The following is a 24,120-nucleotide window of genomic DNA, read 5'->3' as shown; positions in this document are numbered from 1 at the left end:
CCTGCCCTTGCTTCTAGTCTGTCAGTATGCTCAGTTTATCCCACATGGGGTCACTTGAGCTCATTTCTTGGTTTTCATCACCTTTCCTTACTTGATGAAACTAAAGCAAAGTGACAGGTACATAGATACTAAACAGCACGACTGAGCTGCACCTTCAAAGAACTCAGACATTCTGACAATGCTCTTTTAATTTAGTCAGCTTCTCTGAAGATGCAGCCACCTGAGAACAAACCTTTGAATTTCACCATGTATGTTCTTAGAGGAGGCATAGCCTTTGCTTTTATATAGCCCTAAGCAGGAACCCACACTAAATGACGCTGCAAGATATAAGGTTTGTGACTCACAGCTTTTCTACAGCATCCACAAGACCTCACAGTTTGGTGACCCCAGATGGGCATGGTACTGGGCTTGGAAAGCAGATCTGGTTTTTGGACCTGGGACAACATGCTCTGGCCCAGAGGTCAGGTGCAATACCAGGTGGCAATACCATGCCTGATTCTGAATTATGGTGTTCACCCACATCAGGCCATGTAACGTTCAGAGGTTGGAATTAAAATCCTTGCTACTTTTCATACTTTCCATATAGAAAGCTTTCAGAAGATTTTTTGGCCAAAATTTCAAAAAATTACTTCTATAATGGTACCAGCTACTTGAGGCAAGGAAGAAGCATGATCACTGTGGTTACACAGCTTCCTAAATTCCTGCAGACTGTGGCTGGGAGGAACTATGCAGGTGTTTATTTGTCTCCTCACCTGCAATTAGAAGCCATTTTTAGAAGTTTTCTATACAAAAGCAAATGAAGAACTAAATTAAAAAAAAAAAAAATCATCCCTCTTACCTGTGCTTCTATAAATCTGTTCTCCCCCAGGTGGAAGGTAAGCCATGGGAGAGTTTGGGACACCCTTGGAGATTTTATAAGGTGGGAAAGTGAAGAAGTGCCATTTCTTGAGTAGATCCAAACAAGACCAAATATTTTTTTGCTGTAAATTGAGCAGAGGTAGATTGAGGTAGCTGTAAATTGAGGTAGAGCCATTGATTTCAATCAGTAGCCAACAGGCATGAAGTAAAAGTTGGCACTGTCCAGTCCAGGATCCACCTGTCATTATCCCTGAGGCCTGCACTGAGCTGAAAACAGGAGAATGTCAGATAAGGAATGAGGGAGAAAAATATGACACAATTCTTTGCACTGTATCACACATACTTGTGCTGACTTCAGGGTCACTTAATGAAGCCTTGGCTGGGCAGGTCTCTGACCTCAGCAACGGCTCTCCTGCAATATTCAGCACAATGCAGAGCCCATTACACCACAGGCTCTTGCATATGTGTACAATGGTTCTAAGTTGAATAGACCCCCAACAGACAGTAAAATTCCCTTGATAATTAAAGTGTATATGATATTCCACAGCCCACAACTTTACAGTCCTACACTGCCCATCCTGCCAGCCAAAAGCTTAGTTCCTAGCCCTTGCTTATGAGTCCCATGACTCTGAATTTTCCAGCATACTGCTCACATCAATTTTACAAGATCTTTGCATAGGTCTGAAAGCGCCTGCGTTGAATCATATTAATAGGACCAACAGCACACGCAGCTCAAGTTTTTTTTTTTTCAATTTCAGAAGTGTTTTTCTGTGTCTGTTTGCCCTCTTACCACTTCATTTCCTAATTTGCTGCAATTAAATTAATGAGTGAGATTTCCAGATTCCCAACTCTGCGATTTTAACTGCAGGACTTGGCTACACTGACTTTACCAGCTTGTTCTATTGTCTGGTCATGAAGGTCTGCTTATCTGCTCATGAATCCAGTCTGAAACCCTGATCCTTTGCTCCTTACCACTTTCACTTACATGAGCTATAAAATCACAAATGGAAATGAAAAAGAATTTTTTAAAAGCGCTGTTTTGAGACCTTTGAATTAGCTGAGATATATCTTACAAGCAGCAAATACTTTTTGCAGGAAAACCTAGAAACTTGTACAGACAATTGGCAGTCTCCTGTCAACTAGCCAGGCACTGGTGAAGTGTGTACAAAGAATACCCATCTGAGCTGAATTTCTTTTACTAGTAAGCTTTGTTTTTACTAAAGAAGAAAAAGGGAACCTGAGAAAGAGTTAAGAATTTCCTCTTGTCTCATTACTGCTGACCTTCCGTTAGTCACTGAAAATGAAATGGCTTGTAATGGGATCTTGTGGTTTCCATGGCTCTAGAAAAGCCATTTTTACGAGGTTGCTGCTTGATGACTCTGATGAGTCACACCTCATGAAAAAAGCAGAGTTGAGAGCAGCCAGTTCCAGCAGTCAGGGAGACATGAATGGTCCCTGGAGGCCCATCTCAGGGAGGAGCACTGTCAAAGACTGGGGAACAGGTCTACCCTGGTCTCAGAGGGCCAGCCCAGAGCTGCAGGAGATGCTGCCAATACATGTGCACTCTGTGTTGGGGAGCGCAAGTGGAGCCACGTTCACAGAAATGCTGAGGAGGAACAGAGAGGGAGCTTCTCAGCACACACTTAGACTTTTTGCAAGCTGTATCAGACAGCACAGCAGCCACAGTACGTTTTTCTCTCTCTTACTATGATTTGTTATGGCACCCACAGTAAATTGTAGACTCATAGAATCATTTAAGGTAGAAAAGACATCTAAGATCATCAAGTCCAACCACTAACCCAACACTGCCAAGTCCATGTCTAAACCATGTCCCTAAGCACCACATCCACATTTCTTTTAAATACCTCTAGGGATGGTGACTCAACCACTTCCCTGAGCAGCCTGTTCCAATGCCTAACCCTTCACCAGCTTCATTGCCCAAACCTGGACACACTCCACTGCCTCATAAACAGAAAAAATAAAACACTCAGAAGAAAATGAAAAGGGTAAAAAACAACTCCCCCTGTTTCTACCACCACAACCAAAATAATTTCAGAACCATCATGATACCTTATCAGTTTTGGATAAGCTACGTACAAGCTATTTTGAATGGATTGCACACATCAACTGATGTGATAACGTTCACTTGCAGTTGCTCTGTGTTGAGTGTACCTACCTGGAATATCTATTAAAAAGATGGAATTTCTTTTTAGGATGAACTTAATACAGTAACACTCCAAGAATATATGTGAGAGGGGCCTTGAGCTATTTAATATTATGGAAAATTTTAAATACTTTTATAGAAGTCAGACACTTGAATTCATACAATTTCTGCTGATGACTGGAGCAGAAAAGATATTCCTCCAGCTTCAAGAATGGTAATAAGGAAAATCTGAGGAACTACAGACTGGTCAACTTCACCTTAGTCCCTAGGAAGCTGATGGAGGCAACTGTCCTGAAAGACATTTCCAAACACATAAAGGATAAGAATGTGATTGGGAACAGTCATCATGGATTTACAAAGGAAAAATCTTTTAAAATCAACCCAGCAGCCTTCTACAATGTCATACACTTCCTTTGTATGTCTGAATTTAGTCTGGCACTCCTTGCTCATGCAAACAGGCTTTCTGCCACTTTTGCTTGATTTTCTACACTTTGAGATGGTCCTTTCCTGAGCACCCATCACTCCAGGACTCCTTTTCTCTCTGTGGCCATATTCTTTAGGATTTTTCCAAGCAGATCTCTGAAGGGATTGTAATGAATGAGTGTTTTGAGATCACTTTAACAATCACTGGCAAAGGTACCAGTAAAAACAGGTTTAATATAAAAGCAACAACACAACAAAGTTTGTTGGCAAGGCTCACTCTGCTACTTAGTAAATGGCTAAGGCACACTGAGGAAAAGCAACTAACAAAAATCCAGAATCAATCAATCCAAACCAAAACAAAACCATAACTATCTGTGTGTGTGGTTGTGTCTAATACAGTCTAAAGGCCTGGTATCACTTAACAGCATTGAAACTTTGTAGTACTTAAACTTAGCAACGTTTAACTTAACTTATAATTTAACTTAACACTTTAGCAATGAATTCACATAGGAGGCACCGTGTAACAACAGTAACTTATTTACAGGACTAACTTACATATCTGAAGTACTTAAGAATCTTGGAGAGCAGTATTTCTTCCATATTTGATGCAGCATATGCACACTTGCATGCACACATAAGGAGTCTGTACAATGTACCTGTAAAAAATTCTCCACAAAGGTAGTAAAATACTCACTTCATAAGAAGCCTTTGCATCTTCTCAATGGGCAATGAGTCGAGGGTCAAGGAGTGGGCTCCAGGATCTGTCCTTGTTCAGCAATCCTCTGAGTGCAGTAAATGTGAGAGGCCCCACTCAGAAGAAGGTTGTTGGTCACAGCCCTTTGCAGTCCAGGAGAGCTCAAAGGGTCTCCTTTTGGATCACTGTTTATAGGACCACAAGAAAGAGTGATTTAGTCATAACAATGTATTTCATCCTGGCTGCACTTTGGGTCAGAAACCTTTTTTGAAAATGTGAGAACAAGAATGTTATGCCATTCAGGCAAAAAAAGAAAAAAGTTTCAAGGCTGTTCATAAAATGAAAAAGCAGGGACTGGTTAGACAGCACGAGGTCTAGAAGCAGAAAGTGTTTCTGATAAGCACAAGAGAAGCTGAGCCCACGTGCTCTTCGTCAAGGCTGAGGCCTAATGAGCATATCTTAGATCGCAGTGCAGCCTGAAAAAGTGGGTGGAAAGGGAGGATGCACCATCACACAGGTGTAGTTCACTATCCTGAAATCCAGGGTTGTGATCCTGCTTTTTGGCCTGCTCCATTCTCTTAGGGTCTTGCAACTCCACAGCTCCATGGTCACTGCAGCCAAAGCTGCCTCCAGACCTCATGTCTCCAGACCTCAGTTCTTCCTGGTTCACAGAATCAAGTTCAGCAAAGAACCTTTTCTTGTTCACTCCTTCATCACTTGTTTGTACAGCATCATATGTTTGCTAAATATTATTCTGCATCGATGGATATCTTCCTGTGAACATTGTTTTGAGTTTGCAGCACTGACAGTGAAAGCTGTTCTCAGTAGGCATGAATGCCAGGAAGCCACATGCTGCTTCACTTTGTTTCCTGACTGTACCAGCAAAACTCTTAAAAATGAGACTTTTGGCACAAATAACTACAATCACACTGACAGGATATTTTATCATCACTGTTTAAAATGTGATGTTCAGTGAAAACTCTGCTGGATGTATCTTTATAATTATTCACACAAAAAAATCAAATGAAAGAGAAGTGTTAAGGTCCCAATTCAGAAAGGCACCGAATATTGCCTTTAAGCTCTTTTTTATACCAGCCTGAGTTTGGCAAAATATTAAAGTTAGCATGCTCAAGCCCTCTGTCTAATGTAAAGTTAATTCTCATAGAAGTTACGATGAATGTTTTACAATTCTCCTTCATCGCTACAGTAAGAGACTAAACATTCTTTAAAACATCCCTTCTGCAACACTTCCAACAGAAAGCAATAATTTTGGCTGCCCAAACTGAAATACCTAAGAGAGCCTTTGTTTCTAAGGATGAGTGCTCAAAACTCTTTGAACACAAGACAGTTTTTAAAGGCATCTGAACTGGAGTTCCAAAAAGAGAAAGGCAAGGAAAAGAACTAAATAGCTTTGAAAAGCGGTTTGTAACTTCAGTGTTGCCTGATTTTTAATGGTTAAAAACTGGAATCTTAATGTTATACTAACACATTTTTACATTTTCAGTAGAAACAGATGGAATAATGTTGCTCATGCTATGCCAAAACTATGTTGTTACATAGTCTTTATTAAAATTGCTCCAAGGCTAAAAAAACTGTATGCACAAAGGTAAGGGGTGGGGAAAGTTGGCAACTGCCTTGGATGTTCAGGCTTGAGTCCTTTAACTCTCAGCCAGCTCTGTGCATCACAGAGATATCCCCAAGACCCTCATGAAGGGTGAAGTGGAAGGGAAGCTGGGTGCAGTGCTGGGCACTGGGTGAACTGTGTCCGTGGAACCCTTGTCCTGCCACAGGCAGTGGAGACACAAATGAAAAAGAGCAAGAAGAGAAGGGGTAACATGTACAAAATTATAAAAACCAAGCCTCACAAATTAACGCAGTAGAGAGAAGTACAAGAAGAATGAGATGTAAAGGACATAACTGAGTTGAGAATTATCATCAGCTTATCTTTAAATCCAGGGAAAAAAATCCAAACTTTCCTTCCATATCTTGCTCAGAAATTAATCCCAGTTATTACAAATGGGATGTGGAGCAGATAGGCATCTGTGTGTGTGCATACATACATAAATGTGTCTTGAATATTGCTTCTATGGTGTGATCCAAAGCCACTGAATTAGATGGAACCATTCCCATTTGGCTTCAGTGGGTTTTGGACCAGGTCCCCAGATTCTGTGATTCAGCTTTAAAAAAAAAGGGACAATAAAATGTCAGATAAATTCTCATTCTGAAGAATCTGAGCTGATCTACTGGGGGAAGATGGGGCAGGGAAGAGGGGGGAAAAAATCCCAGAAAAATCTCAGGCCAAAAAACCAAAACAATACACCCCCCCCAACTTTTAATCTTCCAACCATGTAAATGCCTTCAATTAACTAACACTGATTTCCCTTTGCTTATATTGAGAACTTTTATGTCCCAAAAGGAAACAGTAAAAACATTTCCATGATAACCATAAAGATCACTGGAAAGAAAATAAAGCTTTCTGTTTCATTACTTTTTCTGTGTGGTAATCAATTACAGAGGAAAAACAGTACAGGTTCAATTAAGAAACTAAATAAAAAGGAATTAAAAGCCACAGGGGATCATTATTTTACTTATGTTCAGGTAGGGTCCAACTCCAGGCCTCATTGACTTGTTTGTAACTGTATAATGGGGTTTAATTTCTGTGAACGAGTCTGTCAGCATTAGCTGATCGTAATTAGGAAAATGGGGTTAGAGAAAACAGAGGTACTGAAAATAACTTTTCCCAAGTGTAACCTTCCCTTCTCTCTGCTTCTTTCCAAATGGGATTATCCTGAGCTCTCAGCACACAGCAAAGTAAAAATTCACCACTCAGCAAAACAAAGGTTTTTTCTTTGAAACATAAGATACAGCTCAGGAGAACATTGAATGCTCTGTCCCAAATCAGCAAGCACCTGAGCACATGGTCACCTTTAAGCACTTGCTTAGATCTTCCCCTGCCTTCAGGTTTAGCATCTGCTTAAAAAAGCTCTCCGTGTCTTGCAGAATTGCAAGTTCATACTAAGTGGTGAGAGAATCATTTAAAAAGGAAATATGAATTTTTTTTAGAACTTGAAAAAAATAGCTGTGGGTTTGGTTTTGGATTTCCTATTTTGAAGTCTGGGTTCTTATTTTAGGCAAATAACTCATGACTTCATTATAGACAGTCAGCTTCACATGGGCTAAAACAAAGCTCCTGGAGACATACACTATTAAATTTGTGCAGATAGCTGAATGGAAAATTTCAGAGGAACTGGCACATACAGGATGCTTTACCAATGGAAAGCAGTTTTGTGGGGAACTTAGATTACATATACACATATGCCAGTGCACAGACACACAAATTATCACAGGAAAATTAGACATTTTACTAAGGCAATAGCAAAAATTTTAGAGACTCAAATGAAGCCATCATTTCAGCCACAACCTTTACATACACTGCCTGGGACTCATCACCTCTAACTCCTGAAGACTCATAGTCACTTGTCCCAGGCTACGGCAGCCACATAAGTGGGTGACTGAGGGTGGCACCTAGAGGGGCAAGTGGACTATGTTTCTGGCACTGCATGACATAGCCAAGGGACCAAAATGCCTTTAAATCTCTTCAGTCTGGTCTTGAACCTGCAATACACCTGCTCAGCTTCATCAGGGACCTGTGGTATCTCTTTCAACCGTGGTTCACTATGCCCCTCTGCAGCAGGGACCCTCAGGGCTCAGCACGCCTGCAGCCAGCCTTCCTTCCCACTCTCTCTGGCCAACAGTTAAAGAAGAGCCGAAGGCAAGAAAGCACCACCACCCCTGGTATGGCAGCTGATGCTCCACCAAGCAGTCAACCTGGCCATAGAGAGAAAAAGAGAGATTGTACCATTGTGTGCCATGAGCAATCAGTATAATCATACATCTCACCAAGAGCTGCACCTCCAAAAGGCACAATTTGAGAAAAATATTACTCTCAGAAATCTGTTTGCAAAAAGATAGCTTGGTATTGCTCATAAATTAAGCCACTCCATTTCACTGCCAAAATATTCAACAAATTTCTTTTTTGGGTAGCTCATTTTTCAATCCTTCAGGCTACGTTTAACCAAGTAATCTCCCTATAAATCCTGGCTCCTGCTGCCATTCACAATGCAGTGGGTCTTGTTTAGAAATTCTTAGAATCAGTGCATTCCTGCTGCATGACAATCCTTCAACTTCTTCCCTTTCGAAAGGAACAAAATGGAAATCAGTCCTTCTCCAAGTTTATCAGAAGGGCAGCCAAACACTGATGTTATACAGTAAGATCTTGAACTGGGAACTAGGCAGCTATTTTAATCAGTGGGCTTATTTCACGTCTGTCAAGGACAGTATATTTAGAACTGGACAAGCTGTTTCTTCACTGCACCCCTGATCTAAAAAAATGACCCAAGCACAGCAATTCTCAGATGGACTCTTACACACTTTGGCAAACCCTTGTGAAATAGTTTAGATAACACACCAGCTATCAACAGGGCTAGGATTTAAAAACAGTAAATAAATGTCTATGACACATAGAGCTGGAGCCATCACTGCTGTTTAATCAATCATGGCTATTTAATCATAACTTCTAGGCACTATCAGATTTGAGTGAATCATCTTGCTATTCATCCTCTTCACCAAGACAGATCACGGGTATGTAGTCATGGGAGTCACCCTTCGCTGCCAGATCCTCTCTATGGAAGTGCAACACAGAGTGTCACCTACATTTTAGTGGCATATTTTACTGCAGCTGCTAACTGCAGTCTCAAGATGAAGAGCTGGGGTGCTAAATGCTTCCTCCAACACCCATCCAACCTGAAGTTGTTTTAAAAATAGTACTTCACTGGCAAGAGGTTTAATGTAAGCTAGCAAAATACCATTTCCTCCATTAATGCCTGTGGAGTTATAACATTCTTGCCATAATCTGCCTGCAGATGTACCATAGGTATTGAGAAAGAGCTCAGAGACTCAAAAGAATCAGGAAATGACCACTTTCTGGGGTACAGAGTCAGCTTGTTTTGTACAAACCGTCTGGCTTACTAAGACAGTCTTGTCTTAGACTTGCCAGCCAAGCGATATGAGCTACTGATGTACGTCTGGAAAATATTTATGATAAAAATTATGGTTGCAAAAAGAATAGCAAGTAAGTAGCTGATCCAGCTGGCATGCAAATTGCGCATAATGTTTATCAGCACAAATATGTTCATCAGCACTACCACCTAGTCCTTCTGGAGAACAGCAGGTACTGAAGGATCTTCATGACCATTAAGCAGTTGGGCTTCCTGTAGCTCTGATAATAAATTTTTTCCTGTCTTAAGTAAAACAGGAGAAGGCGTTTAACCATCTATCATACTGTCTGACAGAGTAGCATCAGGGTTTTTTCCATCTCAGAGTGCGTCAGGGCAAGTGAGGCACTTAAAGGCCTTGGACTTCAACTGATATTTCATCAAGACAGTGCAACACCTTGGGAGTTCATCAAGCCCCTGGTGCTGAGTAGTACAATGCTCATCAAAATTACCATCATCAGAAAACAGAGCAACTGGGCATCATTTTAAAGTACATCCCATCTCTGACATCCCACCTCTGCCCAAGAAAGCTCTACACACTGCAGCAGCAAGCTGCACTGCAAAAGGGACTTCCCCAGAGCAAGGCAATGCCAGCCTGGGTCGAGTGAGCACTATGCAAGTGCAAAAGGCTGGAGGGAATTGGAGGGGTCAGAAAGGCCCCAAGACAGGGAGATTTTGCAAGAACATGGCATGAAAACTGCTGAAACTGCTCTTCTGCACACAGAGGAGAAGGGAGGCCCACTTCTGGGAGGTGTGCAGAGGGCAAGGCTGGGGTTAAAAACAAGGCAGTGCCACCAGGAACTGCTAGCCCCACATGTCCTGCAGCTCTGTCTGTGCCACCAGGGCACCCTTGCACAATGTGGATCTCCCTAGAGATTCCTTCCTCGGGCAAGTCCTCTGCTGCCCATGAGCACTGCTTAGCTCCCACTGCTCCTGGGTCTCTCCCATCTACACAGCCACCTGTTTTCACAAAACTCACAGAATTGAGTACTTTTGTCTTGAGAGTGGTCAGAAGGCAGACTGACACACCATAACCAGGTAAACTTCTTTTCCATGGGCAACCAGGCTAATAAAAGACCCACAGTCTTCCAGGTCTTTTGAACAAAATAATTAATCTAGGAATTGCGGTATTAGGGCACACCTTAATGTTGCTGAGGGAGGAGATAGCAGCTCCCAGTTACCTTCCAAATTACTGTGGAAAGGTTGAAGGCAACATTTAGAGAGATCTAAATCAATCAGGATCTGCTTCAGCATCTGTCCCGTCTGAAATGTCCTGACACTCACTCTGTCAGCAAAGACCAGCAGAGCATTCATGCTCCCTCATTAGCCCAGCAGACTCCAGTCACACTAGTTTTTCACTGTAGGTCTTTCCAACCCTTTGACAGTCCTACATTAGACTCTTAAAAGGCCCAGATAAGTATGAGTCATATCACCAAAAAGTATGATTTGGCTCGAAATCCATAAATTCTGTGCTCAGTTCCTTGATAGACAAGGTCTGCTAGTGTGACCCAGTTCCTTGTATTCCCCTCTCTTCCCACAAAAAAACAGAAAGAAAACCACTCTTTGCACCTCATTTCATATAAATGTTATGTTTTTGTCTCAGAACAGCTTGGTCAGCTTTAGGATCCAAGACCAACTTTGTGCCCACCCTGCTCAGGGTTTCTAGAAATGACTTTGTTCTAGTGTGGGTCACCCAGACTGCTGAATAACTGGAAACTTCAGTGTTTATTAGTTTTCATTTTCAGTGCTGAGTGATTTTTAAAAGAATAATTGTTTCCAGATGTCATGCATATTTTACTCTAAAGGAATACTGTTAAGGTTACAAAGCTGGAAAGATTGTTTTTCCTTATCCAAGTGGCTCTCTCAAGAGGATTCAGGAACACTGTGTCTCCCACATGGACCCTGCAAATGCAGGTAAGAGTGAGACCCAAGGCCTCTGAAAAATGCACTTGGTTGTATGACACCCTTCATAAAGCTGAAATGTTGAGTGTGCATCTGTGATACAATTTTTGGGCTGCTCTGTAGGGAGAGCATTGTATGGGGGTGTTACAGCAAGGGCCAGTCAAAACCAGCCAACTCTAGAAGACTTAGATCTCCACTTTTAAAGGAGTATCCTCACACTTGATGGAAACACACTTCTGATGATCCCAAATCCTCTTTGACTTCAAAGTGCAAAGACTGGAAAAGATGGAAGCACTTGAAGAAGATGCACAAGTTAAAAATAAGACTCTGCCACTATAAACTTTCTTTGTTTTGACTAGTTTTAAATGCATTTCTTTAGACAGATGATTTCTGGATTTTTACTCTTAAAAGATGTGCACACATATGAGTAAGTATAGAATTTACTTAGTATCAGTCAAATATAAGGTCAGAGCACAAAAGAAATACCACGTTGTACCTTACGGGAATTAGCATTTACATTATCCAGACTTTGAGAGGATGCTCTAAATTACTCCTGAGCAGTTTCAAAGTTTGGGCGCTGTGGTTTCAAGAGCTCTGCTCTGTCACACTAGGTATTACCTAATAAGGGCTCCTGAATCTGTTAACCTAAATTTCCAGTTCCAGAAGACATTATTTCCATAAACCTAATTGCTTGTTGAAAGGCAGATGTGTTCTACACATCTGACACAACACCAGTGTGAGCAAGATTTCATGCTAGGACCATGGAAAGATGGAAAGAGAGCACCTTCTCCAGCACACAATGAAAGAACATATTTTGGACACAGGTAGACCAGCTAAAACACTCACACCAACATGGAAAGGACTGATGAAGACAGAATAGTTGGATTTCATTGTCTATGAAGTCCTGTGCGTTTGCTTATTTGCAAAGAAACCTTGTATGACACCCAACTAGACTTGTAAATTTCTGAAAAATACTGGGCAGCTGCAAGTCAAATGTGGCTGCTTTGGGGAAAAAAAATCAGTATGTAAGTTGGTAACAGAAAGCTTTAGTAAGACTTAAATGTACCACTTGAACCTTTCTGCAATTGAATGATTCATTTTCTAATTTTGAAAACATTTTTTCAATTCTGTGGAATGCAGTAAATGCATCATTTGATTAGCAAGATCTATGAATTTTTCTGGGTTTCTTTTACATCATGTATCAAGAAAAAATTCAACACTGAAAATTAAACCCCCACAAAATGAAAAATTAAGCTCTCCCTTTGCTTTACAACTAAGAGTAGGTGGTGTTGAAAACTGTCCTAATAACACAGGACAAGACTGACAGCACTAAAAAAGGGTTTAGAAAAAAATAGAGCCAGAAATAAACTGTCCTCTGCATCAGAGCATTCCATAATAGGTAGGAAAATATGTTCCTTTTCCTACAGAAATAGATTATACAGAACACCATAATTTTGTGTACAACACCTACTTCCAAACAGCCCAAAAAGCTGTAAAATCTAAAATAAGAAAATGACCAAACTTATGTCCATGTTCAGAAAAACTCCAAGTTTCATTCCAATGCTATAGCACATGACCAGTTAGTAAGTACATGCTAAAATATACTGATGGAGGCAAACAAACATGGGTTTAACTTAAAGGCTTACCTGGGTAAGCCACAAGGACATCCAGGAGAGTTTAAGTCTTTGTTTAAGACATACCTTGAATATGGACAATTAATTTTGAGTTGAAGGCATGCAAAGCTGAAGCACAAGAAAACTTGTAATACTGGTGGGAACAGGCTGTAGTCTCCAAATCTGCACCCCAAATACACACTAAGCAGTAAACAACTAAAGTATTAATACAGTTTGAGAGATGATATGCTAAGTGTTCAACCAATTGATTGTATCAAGGAATTTCTGAAGACTGTGGTAGGGCCACCTATTAGCACAAGCTGCATGGTATGTTCCTTCACATTGTCCTACTTTCAGTTGTTTATAACTTTGTCAAATACAGACTTTTTTTGCTAAATGTCTGATGCAATTAAATATTGCTTTGAAATCAAGTAAGATCTCTCTATCATTACCAAGACAAGCTTCTGAAATGTACTCTTTTGCCCAGGTTGAAGCTGTCCACAATTCTACCTGTTTTGTTGAGAAGTCCTATCGCTTCCAAAATACTAAAGCCTGGGAGTGGGATCTGGCACAGACTACCACAGCAAAGAATGCCCTTTTTGCCATGCCCACAAATATTGTCCCAAACCTGACCAGGCCATGCTGAAAAGTGATCACAGTTCATGCTGGGTCAAGAGATCCTTGTCTCAAGGTGCAGGGCTAAATCTTCTGACATCCAGCTGCATGGTACATTGCACAACTCTTCTCCATGTAAAGGGATTGAATTTACACAGGCCTTAAATTAAACTGATTATTGTCATTCTGATATTCCCATGTGCTCATGTGCCTCAAGTTCTTTAAATTATGTTACAATGTGGTATAAAGGTCATCAAACCATCCACAAAGCCTTCACATACAAGTATTTAATAATAAATATATTAAAAATCGCTGTGCCTTAATGTTCCTCCAAATACTTGTGATTGAACTAAAAGCAATATAAAATAAGTGTATGAAATAGCCTGCAAAAAGAAAACAAAAAAAGAGTTTTCTTTTTCTTAACAGCCAAAGGCCCCCACATTAAGACAGTCCATGGTGACCACAACTCCTGCTTGCTCTGCATTAGATATGCTTCCACAGGTCCCATAAGCACAAGCAGTGCCAGGAGAAGCTATGCTGTGGCTCAGTACCAGAAATACACAGTGCTTTTGCAAATTTTACATAATCCTAAGTACTTTTTTATTTGTAGCTGCACTAATAGGGGTTATTGCAGCACCTGGAAAAAGTATTGTGTAAAGACCCAATTCAAATTCACAGTAAGTCTCATTTTAAAAGTAAGTCTCCTCTTCAAAACAGAACTGAGTCTTGACAGTGCCCAAATCCTGCACCATGGCTAATTTTAAAAGGCAGAAATCCCATGAGATCTGATATTTTGCAAGATTTCCCATCCACATGCCTTCAGCTTGAGAAGCAATTCAGAACCACAGCTACAGGCATGCATCCAAGCTTCAAGATACAACGTGGACTAATCTCTATTTTAATCCCCCCTTCTCTTCTGCTGGGTATTACAAAATACAAGTTTCTGGTTTTGAAGCTTCTGACTTTATCACTCTAAGTCTGGAGCTGATACCTCTTGGTTCAGCTGAGAATGAAATACTTAACAGCCTTACCTGGCAATTTGCTTCCCTTGCTCTTCTGACTTGCATAAGGAAGGCAGCATTGCCCTGCCCAGCCCACATGGATCAGTAGTGCTGGCAGCTGGTGAAAAGCAGATATCACTGTCCTTGGGGCTGATGTCCCTCTGGGGTCTCCCTCTCCTCAGCTGTGACTTCCAGGATCCTCTTCTCACTGCGCTGGAACATGTCAGAAATGCTCTAAACCTGCATTTGCTAAAGTGGAAGCAGTGATTTGCACACTGCAAGACTGCCAGGTCAAACCACTGACATCATCAATATTTGGACACCTGTTAAAATGCACTATGATGAGTTCTGTATGCTGGCACTCCATATTCCATCTTGAGAATGATGGAAAGTCTCTAAGTATCCTTTGATACAGTATAATAGCAGCTTATTTATATTGAGTTAGTTTGCAATGGAGACTAGACCATTTTTTATAAGATGCAGGGCACAATGGGACTTCAAAAATCTCTTGTGGCTTCTAAGTTTTTCTGCAATACAGTAGATCAAGTTGTGGAGGAACAGAATAGTTCCAAGAATCCACATCAGTGATTCAGTGCCCCATGCTCTGAGCAAACAGGCCCCAGGGGATGGTGCATGCCAGTGGTCTGACATCTCCAGCCACGCAGTACCGACACAATGTTCATTTCCCTGAGGACCTGGCAAATGACATTTCCTGCAAGACTCTTTGGATTCCCCTCTGGACAAGGACAGGTTCTTCTAGCACAGAGATTTGAGCCCAAGAAAGCTTTTCCTGACATCATTCAACTGCCAAAACCAGTGACCCCTCCACAGTGCTCCTGCAGCCCTGCCTGGCTCAAGGCCATGGAGCAGGAGACTCATGGGCATCAACCTGCCCCTGATTCATCCCCTGAACAAAACCCACTACAGTGAAAGGTGGTGAGACCAACCAGGGCAGGGGTGGTAAGAAAATCTTTGACTCCTTAAGAGAGGGCTGTGCCATTAGAAACATGGAATATGGTATTTCAGTTGAAGGGGACCTACAATGTTCATCTAATCCAGTTGCCTAACCAAACAAGCTGTCTGCCATACAAAATATTAAGCAGAAACCTTATTTCTGGTATTTTCTCACTTCTAAGTCTCAGAACTTGCAACTAAACCTACTAAATCTGTAAATGTGCATATGTAGTTTATTAGATTATTTGCAATCTTTCTCGCTGCTGAAGGGTTAACATGGTGTCCTTATACCCTGATGTTTATAAATAATTAAGGACACAGCAGAACTCTTCACTAAAAACTACTGTAGTCTGTTCCACAACTGATTTCTAATGCTTTCCAGGACAGCTGCACAATTTAATAGAAAAAAAAAAGGCGCTGAACTATATTTCTCAACTCGCCAGCTGCCTGCCAGGACAGAGGGGTGCATGGTCCTGGCAGGGTGGGCACAGCCTCAGCACCAGCCTGCTTGGAGAAGCTAGCTCTGCTCGGTGCCAGTGCCTCAAGCAGGACCATTTCTCAGCCTATCCAAAAGGATACAAGGATTTATTTACTAGCCTGAACATTGGGAGGGGGTGGGTGCTGCAATGGGGAGGCTCCTGCACCAAAAGTTTGGAGTGGGCAAGGAAGACACAGCATGGCTTAGAGGGAAGTGCTGATTGTTTCGGCCAAGGTGGCCACCTCAGCCCCTCTCCATTACAGCTCTGCACCTTCCCCTCCCTGCAGGTCATAGCGAGGGGTGACAATGGGCACTGAGGGAATTAGTTGGCTGTGCTCAAAGAAGCAAGCTGGTGGGCAGCAGGTCCCAAAAACTGACTTTAAAAAAAACAAAAAAAACCCCTAGGAAAGCCAACAGTGAGACCCCCACGTCAAAAATGCCTTCCCCTCTAATGGTATAGCCACTGACACACTTTTTCTTCTCTTGCTTTGTCATTTACCTTGTAAACAATCCATCTGCATTCAAACCAAATACGCCAAGTAAATATGAAGATTATTAGGAAGCTTATTTTTTTCCCTAGACCAAATTAACAGCTGGAGGTTATTTTTATTTTTTTAATAGTGACAAGCTGTTACCAGGCATAACATAAAGCAGTTGGCTGCACACAGCCTCACAATGTTTTGCCAGGCTGATGCAGCAAAATCAAGGCACTTGTGCCTTACACCCAGCTGCAAATGCCAGAGAGGTTCCTGAACACCACTGATTTTATGGCAACTGTCACACCAGAAGAGCTGATCCTCCCAGACAGTGGAAGTACACAATTAGGTCACATTAAACACTGAGAACATTTCACAGCAGTTCCACATGCCAACTACAAGTGAATGACACTAGAAAACAGTTCCTAGTTGGCAAAAGCCATCCCAGCATCAGCGCATAATTTCTGCTAAAAATTTACAGATTAAGTCTGCGGGTGCAGAAGCATGAGCAATCACCCAAACAGAAGGAGTCATAACATTTTCCCACAAGGCAGAGAAGTGAGACAGAAAGACAGGTTTGTTCCCCCTGGGAAGCCACCACTACCTCCTGTTCACAGAAACAGAGGGGTTGGGTACCGTGTTCCTTCAGGAGGGTTTCATTTAGGGTCAGAAAAACAAGAAGAACCAGTGATGCTCATGGCAGAGGCTTCAGACTCAGGCTGGCTTTTTTTCCATGTACAGCACCAAGCACAGTGACTGGAGGTCTTACCCCTACCATAAGAGGAAAAGTGTTTGCATTGTCCTTATCGATGCACGCACATGCTACAATGTCCTTGGCCAGAAGCGGACTAGAAAGAAAAGCACAGCCCACTCTGCTTACAGAGAGCCTTTTGCATCCTGTCAGCATCACCTAACTGTTCCATTCAGTCCAGTCTTGCAAACCTGAAATGACAGGTACTTGTCATCTTGGCAATCAGCTCTATCACAGATAACAGACACTCTGTTGAACAGGATTTGGTACTCGCCACAAATTGCACTGAAAAGACTTCTATGCCACTGCCACACCAGTAATTATTTAAAACATTAATAAAAGGGCTCTGTACAGGACCTCAAAAAGAGGGCAACGCTGCATGGGGAGAAAACACACCATAACATGCAAACTTCAACACTGTGAGAAGTGTCAGTCTATGTCTTTTTACTCCATGTACCTTGAAGTTACTTGTGGAGTCTACTGATTACAAAAGCATGTTTAATTTTGCCTGTGATCAAACACATACCCGTGATGCAGCAGCAAGCAGTGCACCTCAGGGAAATGTCACACAGTTTCGGGGATGGTGAGTGGGCAGCACAGCTTTCTCAGCACATGAATTAACACCTCAATTCTTTAAAAGTTTCCATTTTTCCAATTTCTTCACCAGGCTTTTTCACTAGAAACACTAGCTGTCACGATCAGCAGTCCTGTTGCAGTATCTCCTCTGCATGCATCCTCACAGACCATCCCCATGGTTCACTCCCAAACACAAGAGCAAGGCTATTCTTCACACTTTTAGGTCAGCCCTTTAGCACAGGCCAAGAGTAGCATCTCATCCCAAAAGCAGTTGTCAGAAAGGCACAGGCAGATATGCATGCAGGAAGTTACCTCCTCAGGTATTGCTGCTGCTGCAGTGCCCATGACCAGGGTCTGAGAGCAAAGCTATGCACCAGGACACACTGAGAAGCAAGCTGAGCACTTAGAGGAAAAAACCAACCTCCACAGTATTTTGAATTGTGGAGCTTAATCTAGTTTCTAGCCCAGAACAAAGATGGTCAAGTGATGACACCCTCATAAATCAGATTTAGTGTGGTCTGCCACAGCACAAGATTACAACGTCACACTTTCACAGAATGGTTAAGACTGGAAAGGGACCACTGGAGCTCATCTAGTGCCTGGTCAAGCAAGGGTCTCCCAAGGCAGGCTATTGAGGATTGTGTCCACACAGCTTTTAAATATCTCCAGAGAGGGCAACTCCACAACCTCGCTAGGCAATCTGTTCCAGTGCTTGGTCACCCACACAGTGAAGCTCTTACTCCTGTTCAGGGAGAACTTCTTGTACATAATCTTCTGCCCACTGCCTTTTGTCTGGCGACACCAAGCAGAGCCTGGCTCCCTCCTCTTGGCATCCTCCCTTCACATATGGATACACATCGATGAGGTTCCCTCTAAGTCATCTCTTCTGCAGTCTAACCAGGCCCAGCATCCTCAGCCTTTCCTCATACTTGAGGCGCTCCAGTCCCTTAATCATCCTCGGTACCCTCCACTGGAGCCACTCCAGGGGTTCCATGTCTCTCGCACTGAGGATCCCAGAGCTAGCACAGCACTCCAGACGCGGTCTCCCCGGGCCGAGCAGATGAGATATCCCCTCGCTGAGCGGGAATCAGGGCGGCCTGTGCGGGAGGCGGGCGGAGCGGGGCCGCGCTGGCTGCGGCTGCTCCCTCTCGCGGCCGCCGGGCCCTCACACCGGCACTGCCCTCACACCGGCACTGCCCGGCCCTCACACCGGCACAGCCCGGCCCTCACACCGGCACTGCCCTCACACCGGCACTGCCCTCACACCGGCACTGCCCTCACACCGGCACTGCCCGGCCCTCACACCGGCACTGCCCTCACACCGGCACTGCCCTCACACCGGCACCGCCCTGCCCTCACACCGGCACCACCGGGCCCTCACGGCCGGCACTGCCCTCATGGCCGGCACAGCCCGGCCCTCACACCGGCACCGCCCTCACACCGGCACCGCCCTGCCCTCACACCGGCACTGCCCTCACGGCCGGCACCGCCCTGCCCTCACACCGGCAGCGCCGGGCCCTCGCAGCCGCCACAGCCCGGCCTCTGCACCTCCCGGGACACAGCCGTGCTCCGCCCGAGCCCCTGCCCCGGTTACAGCACATCGCGCCACAATGACAGCTCGCTTCGACAGCATCGAGCGTGATGGAAAACGAGAATCAAACCGAAACACACACACCCCACACTCCCAAGATGTAGGGTGGTTCTATTGGGAGCAAGAGCTCGTCAAAACGGGCCCAGCCTGATCTGGGGAAACTTGGGACAGAGGAGCTTGAATGTCTGATACCTGGGCAAAGCAACAAAAAGCCTTAACCAAAAATGATTCAATTAGTTTCTCTTTAGCATAACTTTCCCTTCCTAACTCCCCCTGCCCTTGCCACGGCCCCAGCCTGCCTGGGTTTTGTGGAGTAATTTGAGTGCTCCGTGTTTCTGACCAGATCTCATCTGCTGTGAGATGTGACAGAGCCCAGGGAGTGGAAAGCTCCAACCCACAGATACCCAAGAAAATCTAAGATTTCCTTGCTGCTCATGCAGTTTCCTCAGACTGTTTGTCAAAAGTTATTGGTGGCTATTTTTTAAATGAAAGGAGTAGTGAGAAAATAGCTTTGCGGCATATTGGGCTAGCAGATTGTTCAGACACTGTGCAGGGACAATAAAGCTTTTAGGATCCTTTGACTGACATATATAATGAATGTAGCTGTCAAACTTTCATGCAGCAATTTTATTTTGTATTGACAAGCTATTTCACTGGCCAGGGTTTCGCATAAAAGGAATAATTCACATTGTTGTGGTGCTGCTATTTGCATAGCCTAGAGGACAGTGGCATCACTACAATAGAAATATTAATATTCAAATTTCTTTTGAAATACATAATTCTGTATGCAATTTATACTACGTGCACATCTTCATACAGGGGAGAAAGGCATTATTCTGCAGAGAGAAGGGGGCCTGGAGCTGCGGGGGGTTGTTGTTCATTCACTGATTCATTATGTAGCCTTTGAAAAGGCACTTAGTCACTCTGCAGTTTAATGTTTCTCTCTGTGGAGCAGAGAACAAAGCCCCAACACAAACTGCGATCACTGTTATCAGTCAGAGTGGCAGAGGTCACAGAGCCAGCATGGGGTCAAGCGGCTGCTCTAAGCAGCCCTTGTGTGCACAAAGCCCAGGACAGCTGTGCTCTTCTGAAACAGCTTCTTTCTCCTACCAAAGCAGTGGCAGGGTCAGACTGGGCTACCTAAGACAGAAGTTGGTGCTTGCCCACTACCTTTCTTTGGTTACGAACTTGCCAAGAAATCACTAGTCTCAGAGAAAACTGGCAGAAAGCAACCAAGGGCAAAGCAAAACATAAAGGAGAGAATAAAATATCTTCATAAGCAAGGATGACTCTCACACTGTATTTGCTATGCAGTCAAGCCCACAAGTGGGTTGTGTATCTGAAGGTAGAAATAAAAAGACATGTCCTGTTCCCTGGGGAAAGGTAAGCAACTTCTCAAATTATCTTTAGAGGCTATTATTAGCCTCGCACTAACACTGATGTACCCTGTGCCCAAAGCCACAGCACGCAGGCATTGTAGCCATAAAAAGAGATATTCACAGCTCTGCAGCTCAAAGAAGTAATGGGCCCATGCTCTGGTACCAGTATCATTAAAAAAAAAAAAAAAAAAAAAGTCTGAATAGCAAGTGAATGCATGGAAAGGACTTACACAGCAAGAACTTGGAAAGGGCATATTAATCTAGCTTGGGGTGCTGAGTCAATGGCCACACAACTTTTTTAAAGTGTAGCAGGTTTGTTTGTTCAGTCATTCATATATTCATTTTCAATTCTAGAGACAGAACTTCACATCTAACCCCAAAATAATAGTATTGTCTGAGATAAAGCCAACTTGGTAAGGGGAGCCAGAGCTTTTCCCAGCCCATTTATGTAATAAAGCATCACATACAACCAGGAAGAACAGGAGCTTTATGTCCCTGTGACTTGGGTCCTAAAATACTGAGAAAGGGCACAGAGCAAAGAAGAGGAACAGAGCCTTGTCCTCATGCACATCACAGCCCTCTAAGGCTTTAAGCCAAAAAATATAGCTAAATGGTGAAACATTTATGGGGGACACTCTTGTGCACACAGAGGAGTTCTGCAGAAGGACTTCCAAGGTGGGAAAAGAGTACCAAGTTAGCAGTACAAATTACCTCAGGCCAAACGCCAATACAAAACTGTAGATTACATATATAGATCCAGCCTTAAGCCCAAGAGCAAGACAGGTGGGGAGAAAGGAGCCTGGGTGATTTAAACTACATATGTAAGCAGTTCAAGGTAGCTGGAAGTAGCACTGATGCCTCTGGGTTTCTGTGTTCGTTGTTTAAGGTGAATGTACAAAAGACGGAGTGCAGGATCCCAAGGATGTTGCTCACTGGCTTCAAGCTGACAGTTTCCTAAAAGCAGCACTTGTTCGCTGGCTTTGGTTTGCTGACCAGCAGTGCCACCTCCCCTCCCTGCTGCCATGGTGCTCAGCGTTCCCCAGTGTCAACAAAATGGCACATTACTGTACTTTGCCAAATTTCTGCACTGAGAATTTCATTCCGAACAGTTCGACATCTGCTGTAGCCAAAACAGTTCAGCGATTTCCAGGAATATTATTAAAGGAAAAATATACTGCTTGGCACATGTTAAAAAAATCCAGGCAACCTTTTATATGAAGATCTCTAGCTTCAGAAGGAAAATTTTGAAATTTGGCAGAGAGGTGGCCTTTGTGGTAGAAATGTGTCTATCCCTATTAAAATCTACCTAACTTTGGCCAGATTACAGAGCAAGGAAATACTGCAGTTAAGGGTGCAGTAAAGACTTCTGAGAATTGCAGTTGCTTGCTGTTCCTGCTGTGGGCAAGAGGTCTGCAGAGCCAAGGTTGTCTCCTGTAGAGCTGCAGGTTGTGTTCACCCATTACCTTGGCCAGTTACGCCTGCACAGCTCCTCCATGGCTGGATGATGAAATTACAGAGCCAAGAGTGAGCGGAGAGACCAGCACTCCATCTGACATAGCCATCTATTCCCATATTTTTCTGATACAGTACAGCCCCATCTGCCCCACAGCCCAGGTTCAACATCAGCATCATGAATGCTGAGCAGGCACCAGGACACTGCAGAAAACAAACTGCGACCAAATAAATCAGGGCAATTACAATACATAGATGCATAGCTGGAAGAATTAATGTCAAACAGACAATGGCATTGCAGACATTCCCTAATAATGAAGGCTTGCGTGTGCTGTCTCAGTAAAACTCTCTAAATGAGGTTTGTGTGCAATATAAGGAGAGTTTCTGAAAGAAGTATAAATATAGGACATCATTCTGCAAAACTTCACAAACCCAAACCCTCGCATTCAGGTGCCATCTCACTGACTTTGCTGCAAAATCAAGGCCATTCACATCAAAAGTGCAGACAAGAACATCTGCTCACACTGATGTGTTTTAACTGTATTAGTTAATTATCCAGACAACTCTTCTTATGTCACAGAAATGCAGTTTGAACACTGGCAGATAAATACTCTTGCATTAAAAAGGAGGAAATCAGTATTTGCTGTTGTATCTCTGGCATGAATGGGAGTGACATGAGTAGGTGGGCTGCAGGCTCCCATTCATCTTGTACAAATAGGGGTTAAGAGGATTTACAGATTTACAATGAAAGCACTCACCCGATTGATAGTTGCAGCATTTCAATAGTTCTTTAGTCTTGGCTCATGAAGAAAGGACAAAGCCAACCAATCTCCACCAAGACCTGCTATTCCTTCAGGGATTTACAGCCCAGCACACCAAGGAAACGGTTTCAAGGCAAGGAAAAAGATCTGTAGAGGAAACACCACGTTGAAACACATGGACTGGCATGTCATCATCATCCTAGAGAATTATTCCAGTTCATGTGGTGCTGATAGGAAAAGGATTATAATTCCTCTCACCAGAAGGCTCATCAGGCTACAAAGGAAGAATCCAAGGAAAAGTTAACTTCTTTCTTCAGGATATGTACACAGTCCCCTTTCCTCACCCATAAAGCAGGAGTAACACAGAACTTCTATATATACATGTACTTCAATACATATATATATATAGCTAGATATAGGTCTATATATTATTATATACATACTTCAGGTCTGGTTAAAGCACAGTGGTGAGTGGAGGGACTCTGTGGTGCTTTTATTCCATGGGAGAAGGAAACCATACGTCCTGCAGAAGGCAAAATCTCCATGCAGACTGCAGAAGGCACTCAACAAACATTTTTGGTTTGTCAGACTCAAGTGCTTGGTTAATGATTCACGTTGAACAACCAGGCAAGGAATAAGTGAGCTTGTCCTCCTTAAGTGTATTGGCTGCATTAAGAAGAAAGAGCTCAGTGTGGAGGCAGGGCAAAAAGAAACTTCCCACCTGCAGTGCTGCAGGAAACTCTTCCCAGGAGCATGAACAGGGATTATCTATCACAACAGCAGGTACCACTGGAAATATGGAGCCAACCTAGCCACACGTGGACTTTGTGTTATATGTTTCATTAGCAGAACCCACATCCTCTACACAGGATCCAAAATGGCAAAACTGGGGCATAGAAAGCACATTTGGGTGACTTTCTGATGGGCAACAGCAGAGCCACAGGCTCATCTCAGCTCTTCCACAGACCCAAGCTTGGAGTGCTTGCAAAATCCCTTTTTCCTCTTATGCCTCTGAATGGTTAAAGGCAGCATGGCTATCCATTTTAAAGGGGATTTCAGGAAAATTACATGCTTGATGTTTACATGTTTTTTGCCCATGAGACAACTTTGATATGCCTTGTGAAACACATGCTTTCACAGTAATCTGAGGAGGAAAACCACTTAACCAAGAACAGTAAAATATGATTCTGTTTGGAACAGACAACTTTAACAAGACTGTTGTAATGGGAAGAGGATTTGGTAGATATTTTTAAATGTTGGCAGCAGTTTTTGCTAGACAAAATCTAATTATATCATTATTGGATAGTTGCTAATCTGCAAAAACCCATCATTTGAGACCCAGCAAATACCATTCTAATGTTACAGAAGTCCTTTGATT

At 43.0% G+C, this 24,120-nt stretch overlaps 1 long non-coding RNA gene across 1 annotated transcript; it reads right to left on the bottom strand.

The window, feature by feature from the left end:
• Nucleotides 1-504: 504 nt before the first annotated feature.
• Nucleotides 505-14,603, bottom strand: LOC146439323 (uncharacterized). The gene is made up of 4 exons (XR_014850750.1): nucleotides 14,355-14,603; nucleotides 4,140-4,324; nucleotides 839-980; nucleotides 505-752 (listed from the first exon to the last, which is right to left on the bottom strand). It is a non-coding gene; the product is annotated as an uncharacterized LOC146439323 (long non-coding RNA).
• Between the last annotated feature and the right edge of the window lie 9,517 nt (nucleotides 14,604-24,120).

This window comes from Lichenostomus cassidix, chromosome 3, assembly GCF_008360975.1.
Source record: "Lichenostomus cassidix isolate B80296 chromosome 3, HeHo_3.0, whole genome shotgun sequence".
NCBI lineage: Eukaryota > Metazoa > Chordata > Aves > Passeriformes > Meliphagidae > Lichenostomus > Lichenostomus cassidix.
This window is presented reverse-complemented; position numbering and strand designations above follow the sequence as displayed.